The following is a 16,178-nucleotide window of genomic DNA, read 5'->3' as shown; positions in this document are numbered from 1 at the left end:
GCCTTTGTCCATGGTATTACATCCTTGAGCGTGTCGAGAATTCAATTACTACTACTAAGTATTATTGGTATCATGCAAACAAACCCTACATAAATATAAAAATGTTGCAGCTAGAATAGTTTGTTTATTTTGTCAAAAAGAAAAGTGAGTTTGCAATTCGTTTTTGGCTTGAATATTGAAGGAAAACATGGTAAAGTTGTGTGCAAGCCTGGAAATAAGCGGGCGGGGGAGGGCAAATTGCCCTCGTAAAGCCGGCCACCAATTGCTCCTGGTTCCAGTCTGCTCATTACCAGGCTTTTTCATGTGTGTGAATTTAATAAGAGTATGCATTAAGGTGGTACTACACCCCTTGATAAATTTGTGACTATTTTTCCATTTTTCTCACAAACTAATAAAACACTGGTAACAAAAGTTATGTATATTATAGGGGCAAGGAATCCAGTTACTACACTGGAATTTCAGTGACTCAAGACAAGTAGTTATTGATTTATTGATCAAATATTGGTTTTCCCTCATTTTTGACTGTAACTCCACAACTGTTGTCTGTGCTAAAATAAAATTTCCAGCGCAGTAGTTGCAGTCCTTGCCCCTATAATATACATATCTTATTTGTCACCAATGCGTTATAATTTTTGAGAAAAATGCAAAAATAGGCACAAAATTGGCCAGGGTTGTAGTACCACCTTAAGTGCACCATTATTAATATGTGACCCAATCTGATCCACTCAGGCAAAAGTTGGAAATTTTGAAAATTCAGTTCACATGTTTGTCTTATGTTTGTTATTGTTTTTACTTCTCACTTTTTGCCTATCTCACTGAGTTTCATTATTGCCAACTTGAGCTTGATTGGATCAGATCTGGTCACAATGATGTGGTCCACAGTACATATCATGCAGATAAAATGAAATGTATTATAAAAATGAGAAATTTATAAAATTGAACTGCTTCTTTGCTGTAGAAACAGGTGGCATACATGACCACTTACAAACAGGGTTCGAATTTGGCTGTATCGCATAGCAGTTTGCTCCACATTTTGAAGTAACTGCTACCCAATTTTGCATTTGTATAGCACTTTTTATAGTGCTTTAGTATGTGGAAGTATCCTGATTATGATGAATTAGCCGAAAACTGCTACACAAAATTTTAAACGAATTCGAACCCTGCCACTTATACTGCCAATGAAACAACAAGTTGTTCATAGAAAATAGGCATTAATTCAAGTCTGAGAATAACTGATCAGGTATACTAATCTCACGTTTCGAGTGAAAACGTCGTAATCAGTACTTTCCCAACTAGATCTTTGGGTAATTTTATACTATTCAATTTAATTTGTCTAATTTTCTTGACTTTTTACAATAAATTGCCTTTAATTTTCATGATAATGCACAAGGTGAAACTATTACTACTCAAAATTGAAGCTGTACACCTATTGTCAAAATGATTACAATACCCCATACCTTATTGATCTAACAATAAACCAAAAGGTTGAAAGGTTCCCTGTCCAGATCAATTGCTATCTAAGTTACACAGAAGGTCAGGCAAAAATTGTTCTCAAAATAATAACATATTAATCTGTCAACCTCATTTAGACCTTTTTGTCCCATCTATTTCATCTACCAAAAGATATTCAGGTGATTTCAGGCTTTTTATGATGTCCAGTGAAATGGCCATGAAAACACCAAAAATACAACAAAACACAATCATGGCAACTATCCATCAGCAGATTAATTTTGGGATGAATTATTTGATGGTATGAGAATTTAATTGGCAGAACTAGATATTATGACCAAATAAGTTAATATGATAATTTATTAACAAGCAAATGATTTATTTAATTTGAAAAACAAGTTTTGTATCTTCCAAGACAAGCGACACAAATATGATGCATTAAGGGTTCATACCACTAAATCCGCCTGTGAAGCGGTTTCCGGTAAAAGTTTATCACGACTATAGTCCCAACTTTGCATAAAAAAAGTGCAAAATCGGTACAATATTAACAATTTTAGTGTTGCAAATCGTGTTTTGCTAGAACTTGTGAATGAGATCTCTACTAATTTGAACAGATGTGAGTTTTGACAAATTTGAGTGATGTTTACGATGATGAGCGCATGAACACACAAGGTCAAAACGCGGTTAGCAGTCGGACGTAAACACGGGAAAATCTGGTCTTTTATATAGCGCTATTTTTCTCAAAAAGTAGACCTAAAATATGGTGTCATTTTCAGATATGTTATGCAGAATTTTGTTCTGATTAAGATGATATTAAATATATATTTCAAAGTAAGACGAAACTCAACTTATAGCCTAAAACGGGACCCCTATTTTGCACGTAAAGTCTATGGAAAGCTATTTTGTGGCATGTACCCTTAACTTCAGAAATGGAGTACTATTACTTCTTTTTTTTAAAAAGGGCAACTTTTTTTTGTCCGAACCCCTCTTTTTATTTATTGTACTAAACAGATGGCTGAATTAGACAAAAACAAAATTCCACCCTCATAATATTCATCTTGTCAATATGGTGACACTATCAATTTGATCATTTTTCACAAACCTACATTGCAATGAATTCAGAGATTTCTTTGGAAAATTGAAATTTGGAAATCTTATTTAATTTCCAAATTAAAGAAAAATCTCCATTGTAACACTTGGGTTCTCATTTATGCAGCATCATGGCTGCCTAAGAAAAGTAAACCTTTTTATTATAAATCACAAAAGAAAAACTCACACAAAAGTAAGAATTGTAAATTAATTCATGACTTCTGTATGGACACAGGATACCCATTTTTCCACAAAATCCTGAGCAGGTGCAAGAATTTACAGAGAATGGAGATGGTAAACAGTGAGTTAATATTAGGTGAGTTAATATGGCCCAGGAGTTATGGATGGCAGTCAGACCAAATCATAGTTTAAACGACAAACAAAAATCTGGCACAAATTTGATGACTTTTTTCAAATAAAAAAAATGTTATTTAAAAATCTTTCAAAATGCAAAATCCTGGTTATTTTTCATTGCCTTACATACAACATCACAACATTGAAGCGAGCATGTCACAGAGCCCTGATCCAAGCTAGATGCGCTGCTACATGTACAATACCTTGAATCTGTCACATATATTTTTCTTTGTAAAATTTAGCAAAATACATAGATAATACCCACTGGATAATACTTAAGAAAATACAAATAAAATACAAAACTTTAAAACTCAGTACATAAAATATATCACTTGCATTAAAATCATTGTGTACATTGTAGTACAGTTTACATTGTATGATGAAGATTGTTACACTCAGCTCCGTCTCATTTTCCCATCAATTAAGTTTTCACATGGCAATGCATGTAAATAGTGTTCAAATGGCCATGGTAAATTCAATCCAAATGAAGGGATGATTGGATTAATTGTTATTTCACTAATTAATAGCACAATCATGATCACACGGTGTCATCTTTTGCACATTTGGAGGGAGCACAATTTCTAGCCTGTCACCTACATTTTTGTACCTGTGGAAAAACACATTTTCTTTTTCTGAAATTGCAGTAACTTGATAATCCAATGGAAAGATTGAAACGCTGGTGCAGTCAGCTGTAACAAATCTCATCATTTGTACTGTTTGGGACTTCTCTAATATTTTCGCCAACTCAATAATCCTAATCATGCGATAAATCTAGATGAACATTTCATGTTTTAAAGGTACAAGCTGTAGCTGCTGCTGTAATGGATCAATCTCCATCTACCCATTCGTTTGTATATATTGTTTGTTTGTTTGTTTGTTTGTTCAGTGATTTCTCACTGTAATGAATCAGAAAAAAATATTTCTTGTAACTTTTCAAAACCATTGATGTTCTTTTGCCATCTTAAAAAACCAAAGATGACAAATTAAAGCAATCAGATTTAGTGTGAAGCAGCACATGTATGCCAATGGAAAAGCGAAAGCCACATGGGATAAGAAGTTACCTTTCAAAATTCAAATGTATGCATGCTTGGCGTATTTTTGGGGGGCTTTAGGCGTAGCCTCGGGTCAAAGCAGGGGCGGCAAAATCAAGGGGCGGGGAAGAAGAAGGGCAGCAAAAAGAATTAGTAAAGAAAAAAGGGCGGAAAATGTGAAAAAATTGTACTATACATCAAAATGTGTTGCTTTTGAGGCGGTAGCGCTTATAAATCCTTTTTTTTTCGCTCTTCACTTTTTCAAATGACCGTAAAAAAAATTGGAGCAACCTTTTAGGGCTGTTGAGGAAGGGGCGGCAAAATTGGATTTTCTTCAGCCCCCCGGGGAAGGGGCGGCCACGGTACGCCACTGGTAGGTATGTTCATAAAATTTTGAAGTTCAATATTTTTAGCTGAAAGTTCTTTCATTTGAAAGAGAATCAAATTACCTAAACAATAAGGGGTCAATCATGTTTCTAGTGCATATACTTTTGAAGTTACAGACAAAAATAGTGTCACCAAATTGTCCAAAATTTTGTGTGTGAAATTGTGACAGCAGGCACATGTACAATGTACACTACTGTATGTGACCCCAGATGACCTCCTATTCTTTACTGTAAGAAAGCTGTTTTGGATGGTCTTGATTTACACACAAATTGCTTTTGCGCTTTAACGAGTGTCCACTTGGTGGAACATAGATTGCACTATGTGATAGCTTATGAATCCATTATTATCCCAGTACCAACATAAGTCAACATCACTTAGGTTTTGGTTGTTAAAATTAATTTTTAGTAATTTTTTCCATTGAGCCCCACAGTAAAGCCATTTTTGGACCGTACAGGCACATTCCACTTCCCTATGGACGAATAGCGCCACCTATAGTGTGAGATGTGAGCCTGGCTACCACTGGTATGCTACTAGATCATTTCATGGAACAAAGTTTGTTGAATAAGTTCATTAGTTTTGTTGATTTTAATCAATGAAAAGGTAAATTTTGCTTAACAAGTGACTGATTTTACTCACTGCAATATTTATTTTTTACATCGGAGGACTTATCACTCAGGTATGACTGATATGGTCATTGGATCCACTTTACCAGGCAACTGGTTTCCTGTCTTCCTTAAGTCTCGCTACTAGACTTTAAAAGCGGATCAAAACCAGTTTCCTGGGAAAGTGGATCAGATCAGATGATCATATCAGCCAAATCTGGTAAGTCCTCTGCTGTGAAGGACAACATATTATAGACAGCACACTTGGTTTTGTCAAGTAAAAATACCAATTCATTTATCATATTTAGCTCCAAATGAAATAGGGCACACAAGTTTAACTCAAAGGTTTTGCAGCATATCCTTCAGGAGTATCTCCATTTATTTGTAATCCAGAATTGGATTTAACTTCAGCTTACCCATTTAACTACGGACCCAAAAAGGTACCGTACCAATACTACAAATGTGGTCTAACTTCTCAAGGGATGTTTACAAACATTTATTGAGTCAATCCTTTAAATTAATATAAATTTCTTAGAAAAGTGCATATACCTTAATCTTTACTCTCCTACTTAGATCCTCCTACTCCTAATCTGGATATTTGACATCAACTTCTCTTGCACTTTAATTTCTCCAATTTATTAGCAACAAATTATTAATATGTTTTAAACACTTAATGCAATTACCTATGGTGATCAAATTATTTTCATATAATTGGATTTAAGATGAAATTAAATTTGTGGCCATGTCCCTTTTTTACCACCATCGTTTTTGACCTAGATAGTCACAAGAAACTTTGTGCCACTGTTTTGTACAAAAAAATATGTGCATGTTCCTTTAAATGCAGACACCTTGAAACATACTCCCACTATGGACCACAATGGCCTCATCCCAATGGCATAGTTCAATAACCTCAATTAAACAACCATAGTGCAAATTTTGACCTCAAGTTGCAGAGTATGAGTTTTTGTACCCAAATTTTCAAAGGTCATTCAATGAATGTACAAATGTATTGGGGTTAAAGAACTGTGCGCTGATGGGTGAGCATGTTGTGGATCCAAGTGTCCAAAGTCCAAATGAATGATGTAGCAGTCACGCATATTATTTGATCATCTTAAACATGTAAAGCACAGGTAACCAACTGTTTCAAAAGTTCATAATCTTAAATGTACTTTTGGCTGGGTCAAACACCTGAATGTTTACAACCAATTTTAGGTCTACGAATTAGGATGGAATGTTTGAATCCTTGCCCATCCCTGGTACTCATGTTTGTGTGGAAGTATTTATTTCAATTTTACCCTACTCTTTTAAGAACAGGTTGCAATTATGTACATGTATGAATCTCTGTACATGGGACCAATGGCTTAACATCCCCTCCAAAGAACAAAGTACTCTCATGATTCATTTACCAAATTCTAAATACCATGATGGAGAACAGAAGTCTGATAAATTTTAATCTACATGGTGTAGAGGCTACCAATTAAATTTGGCCTTTTTCCCCAAGACCTCATCAATGCTCCATCAATGGACTTTTTTGGCCTTTGGTGATGGGGGGAACCCTGTCCCCTCCTAGTCGTGAGCCTGAATGCACCATTGGAAAGTACCCTACCACTGCTGTATGTTCCTCTCTTCTTTTCTGCTCCTCAAATTCAAGTTTCAAACAAAACACAAAATGGATTTGGAAAAACTACAGGCCTACCATTCAACTAATATTATTAGAAGCACCTCACTTTAATACCACATCCTGTGAACTTTTCTGACTTTTCTCAGTTCAAGCACCCCCTTTCTATGGAATTTTAGCATAAAATGGAGTATACAAAATTGCTGGTCAAATCACAGCAAATTCATCTTGACAATTATAGACATGGAAAAATTAAAATTTATTGTTACAAAAATATTTTAGAAGTATAATTTAGAAGTATAATTTAGAAGTATAATTTAGTTGTATAATTTTAATTAAAAGCATAAAAACTTTATTTTAGTAAAGATTCAATGAGGCAATTAATTGTGTCCAATTTGAACAGAAGAGAGTTTCATCAAGCAAATATTTCAAGAACATGCATCACAATAGATGGATGGATGAATGGATATGACAGTTGTTTGTCAATGTTACAAATTAAAGATTGAATTACTTGACTTTTTCAATGACCTTTCCTGTGAACCCCATTGTGACATGCAATGCAAATTTATTCTTTTATTAAATAACAGGTTATTGTGAAAATAATATGCCGCAATGACTTTTTTTCCTCCATTTTGAAAATGCTAGTATTGACAAATGCTTGATCATTTTATGGTAAAAAAAAAACTGTGCATTTTTGGATTGGATTTAAATGGAAATACTTCTTGTTTTTAATCAAATATGCATAAAATAAATAAAATGAGTGAATAACAAATATAAAATGTCCTTGATACTGAATTTAAGGTTTCTTCTAAAAAGTGATAAAAAAAATAATAAAAAAACCCGACCCAAGATTTCTAATTTTTTGGGTCGGTCTTTGAGGGCAACCAAACATTTTTTTTTGCCTCATCAACTTACCATGCTTACAGGAAACAGTACATTAAAACAGTACTTCAATATGATTATGCAACAGTACCGATACTGTTGCCTTCTTCATGTTTTAACAGTTGTTTGAAACATTCATAGTCCTACTCTATAGAGACCAGTCTTACTCCTATTAAATACGGCTTTTAATCAAATATGTTTTAAGAAACGTCTTCAGAGTTCAGATAGTACTGTTTTTAGAAAATTCATGGCTGTTTCACTTTTGGATCTGGGTGTCTATTCCAGGGATTCTTTGCATGCAGAAGGTGGGACCAGGAATATTAAATGTGAGCGAGGTTGATTCGTGTATCCATTTTTCAGGCTTAATATGTTTGGGTCTCAAATTTAAGAAAATGGTTTACGGTGCTTTTCAATTGTCTTCTCATATATAATATCTGGAAAAAATTTCATTGTTTTTCCACATAGTATATGTACACTGTATACCTCTTTTTCATCAAATTTGGGATATTTTGGGGGTACATGTAAGTTTTCGGAATCCCAGCCACACATCTCCACCCAAGCCAAAATCAAGGACCCCCCCCCCCATCTTAACAAAATATGTTAAGTCTAAAGTACTCATTATTTCTCATCAGAGAAGAGAAGCAAAAAAGTCTTTACAATATTTTCACATACTTTTTATTCCTCACAAAAACTGTAAAGAAAACTGGATCGAAAACATCAGGCAACAATTTTAAATCTTTAGTAAGACATCTATGAAGTGCAATTTACATAAGACGACTACACTTGGCTCACAAAGTGCCGGGGCTGCAGTGTACAGATTGCAGCGATTAGTGACTCCACAAAAATCAAAGCTAACAAAGAGTGAGATTTGGGTCTTGAAAGTAGGACTAAGCTGTAGTAAGCATCCCATGTTTCAGAGATCTTAGGACGCAACATAGAACTATATCTCAGTGACTCACCGGTATGTAAATTTCAAAAGAGGCCGCCTCGATCAAAACAAAACTTCCAATCCGTCTGTCTTTGCGACGATGCAGCTTCTATGTGTGCAAATCACAGCCCATATTGGTCCAAATACTTTGGTGGTAATGATAATATAAAATCCTCAATATCCAAGAAACATGAGGCTGGGGGTCATTCCCCTTCATCCACAATGTCCATATTGAGCGGAAAAGAATTATAAATCCACAAAGACACTAGGGACCTCTCGCAGAGACTTATTGGCTATTTTTCAACAATACATACAAAAAGTACACCGATATTCCACCAATTTTCCGGCTATTTTTAGTCAGTCTTGTTATTTCAAAGAATAAGCATCCCAGCAGTAAAGCTACCTGTAGTTTTGTGTTACTTGTTGCCAGTCTGTTAAATCATCCTCACAGTTTGCAACAACACAAAATACACCGCGTTTTTTGTCGTATGATTCACTTAAAATTCCACCGACAAAACATCCAACGTGACTACACGATTCATCCAAGTTGATATTAAAGTCAGCACTGACAAACAAGAGAAATCTTAAATCAATCTGTGTGTGTTTCAATAGGAAATTCCCCTAAAGCGGTGTGTTGGTAGCGCTGTCCTATGCTCAAATGAACCACAACTAGTGCAATGCACATAGGCAACCAGGCATGTTACAAGTCTGTCTGCTAAGAGCTGCTAAGCACCCACATCACTGCATGCACTGGGCTAGTTAGAAATGAGTAAGTTCAGTCAGTGCATAGAAAGTTGACTCTTTACGCTGGCGGCGGCCCAGACGGGTTGTGGTTGGCTTCCAACTTGGTGTGTGTGCGCTGTGAGTGGTCCATAAGTCTGAAGAACGACTTTGTTAGCAAATAACTCGCCCATACACAGCTATACACCCTCAGTGCCAAGTTCTCACCTCGCACTGAACAGTGTCAGCAGCAAACAATACAGTGAGTGTGTGAGCTAGAAGTGTGAGGATAGGGAAATCACTGTGTTTCTAGATTATTAATAGGAAACAAAAGATAATTAGTGATAATATTATTTTGTTGGTTGCATTTTTCACAAATTTAAAGCAAACTTTTGCAAGTTGGGACAGGGCATTTTTGATACATTGCATTCTTACAAGTCACAGCATTTTTAATATGGCTCCACTTCTTTAAAATATTTGACAAGTTCTAAATCTTTAATTTTCATCATTTTATGAAAATAATCAGCTAATTAATCTGATTGTAGATTTACATGGTCCCGGGTACATGGTAACAGTCTGGGGTAACAGTGCTCATCATAAAATCTCTGTACAGCTAGAAAAGCGCAGGTTAATTGCAGAAAATAGATCAAAATCATGTTATTACAATGTAGGCCTATCAACATTTAAAAAAAATTAATTTTGATTTTATGCTACAAAATAAATTTATTGGTACACTAAAATTAGATTTTGTGTTGTGACTGAAAAAAAACTCCTACTGTTCTACACATAAAAATAAATTCAGCATGCTCGTGCATTCATGCTTTGAGCTTTTGACAATGACATGAAAATTCCATGGAACAAAAAAAAAAATTCTAGTTTGATCAGCAAAACTATATAGCCATAGTTTCTGAATCAAATGTTTTCATGATCAACCAGACTGAAAATCTCACCTTCTTGCTAAAATTTGGGTGAACAACCTCCTAAATATGATCTTCTACCTTGCCAAATAATTTGGTTGGACAATTCCAAAAGGCAGACAATGGTTTGGCTCAATTGGCACACTGTTGTTTACCAAACCAGCATATCATTGCTGAGATTATTGGTTCCAAATCATTGCCTATAATTATTTCAAATCCATTCAACTGTGTCCACTGGTGGAAATTAAAATTTTAATGCAATGTTTATTTTCATTCTTTGCAGCCCAGCATTTTTCTCTTCCAACACTTAGGGCTGTGCAATAATTATGAGCCCTGGGGCGGGTAAAATTGGGAGGGGGAAAGAAATTTTTGGCAGACCGAGAGGGGTGGGAAGCGATTTTTGGCAGGCCGAGAGGGGGGGCAAGCGATTTTTGGCGAGCCGTTTGGAAATTTTACCCCCGGGCTCATAATTATTGCACAGCCCTAAAGGTTAACTGGTTAAGTGGACAATATTGAAGCAAAGAGCTCAGTACCGAAAAGAGGTCACTGCTCTTCACCCAAGGGGTACTCTTAAGTTTGGTTTGGGAAGGGATGTGCCGCTCAGAATTGTACTCATCCATATACCAAATTATCTCCAAGAAAGGCCCATTGCTATACCAAAAGTCACAAATTTTGGCCAAAAAACATTTTGGCTACAGTGAGGCAAAACATGTCTATTTTTTGGACCCCCCTCCCATCTTCCACAGTGGTGGGCCACATGGTAATAGGCCTATTAGTAGCTATAGAGAAAATCCAGAATTTGCCCCCTAGACACCCATTTTCACCCCTCCTCTCAATTACAAACTCAAGTATGACACTATGCCATCCACATCTCTCCTGAATCCATTTTGAATACAAAGCCAATTCCAAGGCCCCAAATTAAGTAATATTTTGCAATATTTTTGAGGGGAGTGGGAGAATTGCTCCTAGCCCCATAAGGCCAAGTAAAAAATAAAACATGTTTCACGTCCGGTTTTCGAAAAAAAAAGGAGGAGGGGCTTTTATTTTCTATTTTTATCGCAAAATTGGTGTAAATACCCATACTTGGAGCTGTTTTAGCGTATACAATAATGCCTGGAAAAAGAAGGAGGCCCTTTTTTATTTGATGATATGAGAGTTACAGCCCCTCCAATGATCACAAAACCTTCCTAAAATGTTTCTTGTATCTTAACAAGGCTATAGAAAGCCTGAGCATTCCAACTTCCTAGACATCTTTTTTGAAAAGTTATAACTGAATTTCAAAAAATAAAAATATATTTGAGGAAACCTCAAAAAAGGAAGCGGGAGGGGACGTGAAACATGTTTATTTTTTTATTTTGCCTAATATGTCCATTTTGAATCATGATCTGTACATTAAAATCAAAACCCTTGAAAACTAAGTTGTTTTACATGTACCTGCATGACTAGACTGCTCTGTAAATCTCACATTTTAATCGCTTGCACGATTTTAATCTGAGATGTTGTCTGATAAACAGGTTATATGGTTTCATCCTTTTGCAATGACCCTGCCAAGAGATCAGAGCCAAAAGATAACACTATTTGTTTATTTATTCATGTCTTTTTCTTGGTTCAATATGGGGTCGTTCACCCACTTTTGCACCATATTTTTTGTGGGACCTGAGAGCACATCAGACATACCAAATTTCATTCTGAATATAAGCAATGTCCTTCTGATATCAAATATATTTTTGAAATATGTGTTATACAAATTTTATGGCAAATTCAGTATTAAAAATTGAAATTTTTAAGGCCTTTGCATTTTTGACATTTAGCAGTCCTCGAAATTACCTTTATGTAGCAGAGATGAAAAGCTAACCATCATTTGACATTTTTTTCGACATCATTTTTGACCTTTTTCATATTGAAGATATACATTTTTTCTCCCAAAAGACCTAAATTTTTTAGGTGTTTTGGGGAAAAAAGTATATCTTCAATATTAAAGGTCTAAATTTTCATATGACGCACAGCTTTTTATCCCAGCTACATACACATTAAGTACATATCATTAGATTTAAACAATTTACTTTGAGGACTGTTAAATGTCAAGAATATATCATTTGCAGTAAAATTTGTATTCTAACACAAATTTCAAAATATCAAAATTATTTTATATTTAAGAAGGACATTCCTTGTATTCAAAATGCAATCTGCTGGGTTTGTCTGATGTCTCAAGTTCCACAAACCTTTTTTATGTTTTGTGAATTGCTTTTCTTTGGGGAAATAACCACATGTTTCTCATGAGTATCCACAGATGAACGAAGTGTGGAGACCAGGGCAACGGGGGACCGACCCAACAATCGGTGTTACTGTCTTTAGGAATTTGCAGCGAGAGCATGAAATAGCTCTTCTGAAACCTTCAAGGAGAGCTGTTTAGAGATTTACAATAGAATGTAATTGTAAGAAGTGACCGTTCAAATAAGGAGAGCTAAATATCACTCTCAGGAATATATCAGATTTAAGGAGAGCAGTAGAGAGAGACTGGTCAAATAAGGAGAGCTAAATATCACTCTCAGGAATATATCAGATTTAAGGAGAGCAGCAGAGAGTGACTGCTCTCACTCTCCTCAAAAGGCAGTCCCTGATGTTAGTGGTGAGGAGGAGCAAACTCACTGTCCAAGGACTGCCTGCATGAACATTCGAACATTAACACCTGCAGAAACTCGTAGAAACTGCCAAAACTTTTCTGGAGAAATACTAAAATCCAGATACTTGGTGGTTTGCTTACCTTACATTGAGACCTGCCACAACTTCAAACTGTTGACAAAGTCTTTGGTAAATACTTGGAATACCACAACATCTGACATCATTAATGTTCCTTCAAGGTGATGTTATCAGGGAGACATTGTTTATTTGCAGATAAGATCAAGATACATTGGCAGAAATCACTTCCTAATAGATCTGTGAGGAAAACAACCAAAAGAATATTTGGATTAATAATAATATTGCTTTAAAAAACATTATAAAGGATGAAAAAGTGAAAATACATAGAACTCTTAGGGGCTGTGCAATAATTATGAGCCCCGTTTCTGGGATTTCAAATGACTCGCCAAAATTGCTTGCCCCCCCCTCTCGGCCCGCCAAAAATCGCTTGCCCCCCCCTCTCGGCCCGCCAAAAATTCTTTGCCCCCCCTTGCACATGCCAAATTTTTGGGATCCCAATTTCCAAACCTTAGAATGGTCTTGATACATGTTGCGAAAGCAGTGAGCAGGCAAATGTGCATATTTAAGCATTTCCGTAGCATTTTATTGAAAAGGCACCCCATGAATGTGTGCCAAAATTGCTTCCCCCCCTCTCGGCTTGCCAAAATTGCTTGCCCCCCTTTGGCTCGCCAAAAATTCTTGTCCCCCGGGCTCATAATTATTGCACAACCCCTTGATAGGAGATAGTTGGGTGTACATGTACCTTTTAAATTAAAGCTACTGTCCGCAGAAAAACAATAGAAAATATTCGTAAAATGTAGTTATAGTATAACTATAAGCAGGGATGTGTATTTTCCTACTTTGTACAGGGAAGATCCAAGCAAAATTTCCTGAAATCAGGAAACTTCCTGAAGATTTACATCTCTGTATAAGGTTTCATGTCTTGTTTTGAACCTGCCACCCATTTGCTAAAAATACTTTATTGAAATAAATCTTACATGAGGCCACATTTGAAAGTAATATAATTTTTCCAACTTTAATTCAATTGTTGGGAAAAAAGATGCAAAGGGGGAAGGAAAATAATTGTCAATGAAATGCCTTTTTCAATCGAATCCTAATGGGAAATGAATTTTGAAAGACAAGCTCTTTGAATTGTTCCTTTATAAATAGCCTAAACAGGCTTGGAAGTTGGCTTAATCCAAAGAGTATTATTGATCAGCACCGACTGTAAAACAATAAGTACTGAGCCTTCGCCATCTCGATTTCCAGCGCACTAAGATATGTCAAAAGAGTTTTAGATTTTTGCATTTCAACATCCATAATTGAGGTATCCATGACAAGCACATCAAAATGAGTACAAACATGCTTGGTATTGGTTCTGTGGTTCTTCTTGGTGCTCTACTCCAAATTTTGTCTACCCCCATTCTGTGAACTATTTCGGCTCGAACGCAGAAGGTTTTTAGAACATAATGCAATCATGCGGCACTTATGAACTTAACTCTGGCTTTGTCTGGCCTTTAGAGATGTTATATTTATTCAGAAAACATATCATGTTTATTCCCATTTTCATTTGTGTATTATACCTGCTGGAATTCTCCCTTGTGATAGCAGGCCTGTGATTGAATAAGGAGCAAACAAGAATTGTTTTTAAAAAAGACACTGTGATAGGATCAGGTATATGCTGAGTATAAAACTTAGTTTTGAGAGTCCACCAAGAATTGTTTTAATTTCTTTGTACTATGCATAGGGGTGTCTAAAAATAGAATTTACACATGTCATGTCAGTTTTCAGCCCAAATAAAAATATTTTGAAGTAAACTCAACAACAAGTTTTGCAAAAGTTTGCCACTACGTGGGCTTAAACCCATACACCTTATTTTTAAAAGTAACACCTTCAGCCGAGCAGTGATACACAGGACAGCGCCTTAAAGTCCACTTGGCCACCTCGACATTCCACTTTTTTATTCAGTGAGCTCAGTGGCATGACCAACTCACATTTTGATTGACTGTGTAATAAGCCTGATTCTTATGAAAATATACTAAACACAGCCAAAAAAGAAAGTCTCCAGTAGTTACATCCCCATTTAATCAGATTCGGATGAGTTTATGGCAAAATAATTTATATAATAATTTTCTATATACTTTCCTGCGAAGATTGATACAAATTTGATATCAAAAGTTTAATCATCATGAGCAAAGGAGCCGTTGTTTGGAAATTTGTGCAATTTTAAAAATGACAAATTCGGAATTGACCACGCAAAAATCAATGCATGGTATCAGCTTATTATGTGGCCTGAAGCATGCCCGTACAGGAATCATTGTACACTTGCCTGCGCACAATTGAAAGAGCGGGTATTTGATTTGCATTTTGACATGCATGGGCAAACCTTTAACCTGCCGGCCTATTCAGGCGACGTAATTCTTGGCACTCACGCTAGCTCTGCTACGTGATACAATTCCCTATGTCATTTTTAAATTGCACGAATTTCCAAACAAATGTTTCTATACTCACGATGATTAAACTTTTGATATCACATTTGGTATCAATCTTGAAGGAGAGTGTATAGAAAATTATTATATAAATTATTTTGCCATACACTCATCAGAATCTGATTAAATGGGGATGGAACTACTGGAGACTTTCTTTTTTGGCTGTGTTTACTAAATGTACCATGTAAAATGGACCATAAGCTGAATACAGTTTCTGCAACGACTGGGTGAGAAGGTAATTGACTGTGGAACTAAATGAAGTCATCAAACGCCTTGTTTAATCATTGTATGAATGAATAAGCAACCAGAAGTATGCGACATAATCAGCGTGTTTCTACTGAGTAAACGGTTGATGGGCAATGCGAGGTAAAGCTGATGAGTACCCGGCCCCAGTGTAGAAACAGGTCGGGGGAAGGGTGATGCGAGTTAACCTCACCATCAACCACATTTTGAGGTAGTTAACCCTAGACCTGTTTATATCGACACATGATTTCTAATTCAACACTGTGTCGGGGAAAAAATACGACAATCAACATGTGTCAAAACTCGTAATGGAAAAAAAAATGCTGAAAAAGTCGATAGATAAGCTTAAAATCACACCGATATGAATTACAATCACCGACTTCCGGTGTGAACACACTTCCTGGTTCGTTCTACTTCCGGGTTCGGGTCAACTTCGGGGGGTAATTTTTGACTTTCCGATGAAAACATGATCGTATGGTAAGCTTATTTGGACAAAATAGCATGGAAATTTCATTTTTTTTATGAGTGTCGTAAAGTGTTGAAAAAGGGCAATTTCGCTTGAAGTGTCGGATTTAGGGCCAAATCGCCGATAATACGACACATACGACAATCGATAACAGGTCTAGTTAACCCTAACACCCATAAGTACCACAAAATACTAGGAGGATAACCACAGCACGTGCATGCATCCCAGGTGATGTGGAATCCCACATGATGTGGAATCGCTGGCCAGGCCAGCAAAACCTCGGATATTGGAACACATTTATATATCTGTACTGGGAGAAAATTC

At 36.0% G+C, this 16,178-nt stretch overlaps 1 protein-coding gene across 7 annotated transcripts in view; it reads right to left on the bottom strand.

The window, feature by feature from the left end:
* LOC140162827 (extracellular sulfatase Sulf-1-like) overlaps positions 1 to 16,178 on the bottom strand; it is a 251,062-nt gene that overhangs the window by 109,375 nt on the left and 125,509 nt on the right. For 4 of the 7 annotated variants that reach the window (XM_072186128.1, XM_072186136.1, XM_072186137.1 and 1 more), the window contains exon 1: positions 8,372 to 9,269. The gene's annotated coding sequence lies outside the window, so the exon portion shown is untranslated. Of the gene's footprint in view, positions 1 to 8,371; positions 9,270 to 12,741; positions 12,915 to 16,178 lie in introns of those variants that run through there. The other 3 variants (XM_072186129.1, XM_072186131.1, XM_072186132.1) reach the window with 1 other exon arrangement.

This window comes from Amphiura filiformis, chromosome 10, assembly GCF_039555335.1.
Source record: "Amphiura filiformis chromosome 10, Afil_fr2py, whole genome shotgun sequence".
NCBI lineage: Eukaryota > Metazoa > Echinodermata > Ophiuroidea > Amphilepidida > Amphiuridae > Amphiura > Amphiura filiformis.
The sequence above is the reverse complement of the archived record's forward strand: the minus strand, read 5'-3'. Positions and strand labels throughout refer to the sequence as shown.